At 44.4% G+C, this 4,570-nt stretch overlaps 1 protein-coding gene across 2 annotated transcripts in view; it reads right to left on the bottom strand.

Annotated features, from left to right (window-relative positions):
- LOC106810725 (pterin-4-alpha-carbinolamine dehydratase 2-like) overlaps positions 1-4,570 on the bottom strand; it is a 10,002-nt gene that overhangs the window by 4,489 nt on the left and 943 nt on the right. The window lies entirely within an intron of this gene.

The raw sequence follows: 4,570 nt of genomic DNA, 5'->3' as shown, positions 1-4,570 counted from the left end.
CAAACATTTGAGCTAGCCTGATCAAGTACCGACCATGCCGCGCCTGGGCGGCCGCGTGTTGGCGAGTAAAAATAATTGCCTAAAGCTTTAATCAAATAATGGTTCCTTACGTTTTTTTATCCAAACATTGGATTGGTGAAAAACAGTTGTAGCGATGTTATCGCAAAAGGTTGAAAGCTTGTTTCGTCGCTCACATACGTCAGACATACGTCACAGTTTCGACTGTACAAAATTTAATTAATTTTGTTTTTAATAGGGTTAGGGTTATTTTTTAGAGTTAGGGTTAGGGTTAGGGTTCGGGTTAGGGTTAGGGTTAGGGTCACAATGCACCTTAAAACAGGAGTTTGAGTCCGCATGGACGTGACGTCACTCGCTCATGAACGAGCGACGAAGCAAGCTTTCAACCTCTTGCGATGTTATCACGCCACATACATTGTGTACATGCCGTGGTGGATGTCTACCATGCTCTGATTGAGCAGTCGCGATTCAGCTTAGCCAATCACGTATGGTATTATGTAATACCAATTCGCACGCTGGCGCATCGATCGCACATGTATGCGGCGTGTGTAGGATAGTGACGGGCTGCTGCGGCTACTGACTCACCTTGATGTAAACAAATCAATAAAACCAGCGTACATAGTAGCGTATAATAACACATAGTAACACATAGTAACACATAGTAACAAATAGTAACATGTGGCGTTTCATTGATGGGGCAAAGCAACCCGAGAAGAAAAGTAAATTAAATAAAAATAAAAACACAAAGGATTACGAATAAAACAGAAAACAGCAAACAGTAACTTTAATGAAAAATGGACAGTTGGGAGGCCGTGGTTTCTGTTTCTGTTTCTGTTGTAGTACGTTGCAGTATCCAAATTTGGCATCAAGGCAACGGGCTATAGCTAGCCAAGGGGTGTGACCTAGCTTGGGTAAAGCCAGGTAGCCTTTTAGCCTAAAGGCACTGAGGGTGGTCACAGCCAGAGTTTTTTTGCGCCCTCAGTGGTTCTTTTACGTCCCCACTGGCCTTAGTATTACTGGAGACAGGACCGTCATTTTACGTGGTCATCCGAGCCACGGGAGATTCACAGTCTCCAATGTTGAGAGCCAGGTTTTTACACCTTGAGAAAATTCACTTCCCCGGCCGGGGTTTGAACTCACAGCCTTCTGTGGACAGTGTACGAGGAACAAAACACAACAGAGGGGATGAAGTGTGCTTGCATGGTGTGTGGAGCACATCGGTACCCTAAAAAGTCGAGGACTGATTAAGCGAAGCAGCACCTTTATTGACAGCTGTAACAGTTATAAGCGAGTATCAATATCCTATAGCCTATACCATGAGCTGTCTGAGGCACACGCATGTGCTTCTGATCATGTAAAGGCTGTACAGAATCCGAAAAAAGCCCCTGCTAACGTCGCGGTCGATCTTCTTCACACGCAGCATTCTGAGCTCAGAATTTTGTTCAGGAATGTCCATGCATTGGCCAAGAACCATTTAGGGACTTTCAGTGCAGGGTTCTCCCTACGTTGCACAAACGAGGCGCGCGCGCCCCGTTTGGGAAAACTCCCCCCTGTTTCAATCGTTGCGCTCCGTTTAAATTACCTCCGCCCCGATTAAATTCCACCACAATATAAGTTTGACCGCGCGGGAATCTATCGTCAAGAATTCCCATTCGACCACCGACGCGTGTATTTCGCATGGTACTGCAGACCATACACAAGTGCAAACAGGTGCAACCCACCGTCCCGAACCCAACACTAACTCTACACCGACTCGGCTATCTTATATATACAAGAACCCCAAATACCGTCTATGGTGTGGTGGCGATTTTACACATTAATTAGTGGTACGGTAAAAAAAACACGCCCCCCGGACCCCCCCCCCCCTAGTTTCCCCTCCCTATCCCCTTCCCCCCTACCCCCTGTTTAAATTTCATCCTGGGGAGAACCCTGCAGTGGTTGTGCGACTTGGATGAAAAAAAGGGCCACTCGATTGGCCCTTTTGTATTTTTGTAAATTTGTTGTGACGGGTACCGAGGTACCCTACTTATAATGTGATCAATGAATTAAATGTGTAGTTTAAATCAATGGTGTTTTTTGTGTTTTTCCAATATTGTTTGACATTATTTTTGTTTTAAAATTTGGGCGAGTACAGATTCCATTCGGGCGAGTTAACTTATTGACTCACTCGCCCAGTTTGGCGAGTGTTTTTTTTTTAAAGCTCTAACCCTGGTGTGTGTGTTTGTGTGCGTAAGTGCATGTGCATATGCGTATGTGTTATGATTATAAATAATACCGAAAGAAAAGATACAATTTGTTTTAGCATTGTCATGTCTTAATTATATGTTTGTCAATTACATCCTTATGATATAATAAAGCTGAAAAAATAGCGTGCTCTATATATGAAACATGCCACCACTTCTTTTGTATGCATGTTATACAGACTACTGGAATGCTCTCACAAATTATGTTATAAGTGTACCATTCACTCAAAGCACAGCTGGACATAGCTCTAGTACTATAGCCCGCGTACAGTTGCCGCAGGGCTATAGAACATTCTATTACGAATGCTCGGAACCAACTTACTCCAGCCAGTCAGTGGGAACTATGTATTTCCGCACGTGGAGGGGTGGCCGGGTTGTGTTGGTTGTGGACAAAAACATTGTTGTTGTCAAGTAACAAATTAATAATAGTAATTTGTTCATCTCTCATGACAATACTAATAATTATTACAATCTTTTTTGATTGCTTAATTTGTTACTTGACAACAACAAGGTTTTTGTCCACAACCAACACAACCCGCCCACCCCTCCACGTGTGGAAATACATAATTCCCGCTGACTGGCGCTGCTGCAGCGCCACCAAAAATGGCCGTTTGAAGTTCGTAAATAATGTGTGTTCACAAGAAATAGAACATTTCAACGATAGTTAGAGGTTAAATTTTAGTAGCTGATATAACTCATTGACATATTCACTTCAGATAAGAGGCATTAATTGCCTACCACTGACGTTTTATAGCCGCGAGTAACCGTGAATAAGTTGGTCCCGAGCAATCAGAATAGAATGTTCTATAGCCCTGCGGCAACTGTACGCGGGCTATAGTACTAGAGCTAAGCTGGACATAACTCTACCGGTGTCGGCCATTCGCTCCCACTACAGGGCTTATGTGCTCCAACTTATGTCAGGAAAATCCAAAAAAGATTGTTTACAACGTGGCTGGCAACGCTGTAGTTCGTGGCACATTAAAAAATCACCCTAGCCGAACTTGTATTCTTTAGCCGGCCAGCTAGAAATTCACATTTAAATCCCAATAACATGGCCAAATTTGCCCCAACGCAAATGATGGCACGACCGAAACACACAGTGACACACCCATATTTACCTCCGGCAAGGAGGTAATGTAATCGATCTCGTGTGTGTGTTCGTGTGTGTGTGTAGCCACTAGTGTTCGCGCGATCGATTCAGCAGCAGCTCGCCTTCGTGTGTGTGTGTAGCCACTAGTGTTCGCGCGATCGATTCAGCAGCAGCTCGCCTTAGGGCGTCTAGTCAGCAGCAGCTCGCCTTAGGGCATCGAGTCAGCAGCAGCTCGCCTTAGGGCGTCCAGTCAGCAGCAGCTCGCCTTAGGGCGTCGAGTCAGCAGCAGCTCGCCTTAGGGCGTCCAGTCAGCAGCAGCTGTTGTTTGATTGAGCAGTAAGATTGTTTATCAACTTGTAACCGCCATTTCTCGATGCGCAGCGCTCGCGCGGTTCCGGCTCTAGTGAGCGGGCACAATGTATTTCTAAGTGGAGAGGTGGGTAGGTTGCACACGATTTGCAACCACGTGCAACCTGCCCACCCCTCCACTTGAAAATACATTGTGCCCGCTCACTAGCGAAAAATGGTGGTTACAAGTTTACAAGTTACAATCTTCGTCGACAAGTAATATAGCAAGTACAACATTTAACCGTTAGTTTGCAGTTTCATTTTAGTGTTTGTAGTAACTTAAGACATTTGTCCGGCAGAGAATGTGTTTTATTTGGCATACCGAAGAAGTTATTATCGGCAAAAAGTTGTCTTTGCTTACTCAATGGAAATTGCGGCCCAAGGATAGAGAACATGGGTCCCAATAAAACCAATGTGACTAACCCTAACCCTAATTCTAACCCTAACCCTAACCTATTATATTGATATAATATTAATCATTATATTTATATTGATGTAAATGACATTGGTTTTATTGGGACCCATGTTCTCTATCCTTGAACCGAAATGGCCATATTACGTACGGTTCTATAGCCCTGCGGCAACTGTACGCGGGCTACAGTACTAGAGAGTAGAGCTAGTACTAGTAGTAGTAGTACTGTAGTCTGTAGACTAAAGGCCAAGACACACTACAGCGACAGCGACCGACCGTAACGACAAACGACAAAGTCGCAGCGACTGGCGCAGCCACACTGCAGCGACAACGACCGACCGTAACGACAAAGTTCACCCAGCACTCATGAGCAAACGGCAAAAAACTCCTGCTGCTGCTGCTTTTAAATAAATTGCTGTAAAAACGCTCTATGTATAACGAGAATATAATAAAGTAATA

The sequence above is a fragment of the Priapulus caudatus genome, unplaced genomic scaffold (assembly GCF_000485595.1).
Source record: "Priapulus caudatus unplaced genomic scaffold, Priapulus_caudatus-5.0.1 Scaffold468, whole genome shotgun sequence".
Lineage (NCBI taxonomy): Eukaryota > Metazoa > Priapulida > Priapulimorpha > Priapulimorphida > Priapulidae > Priapulus > Priapulus caudatus.
The sequence above is the reverse complement of the archived record's forward strand: the minus strand, read 5'-3'. Positions and strand labels throughout refer to the sequence as shown.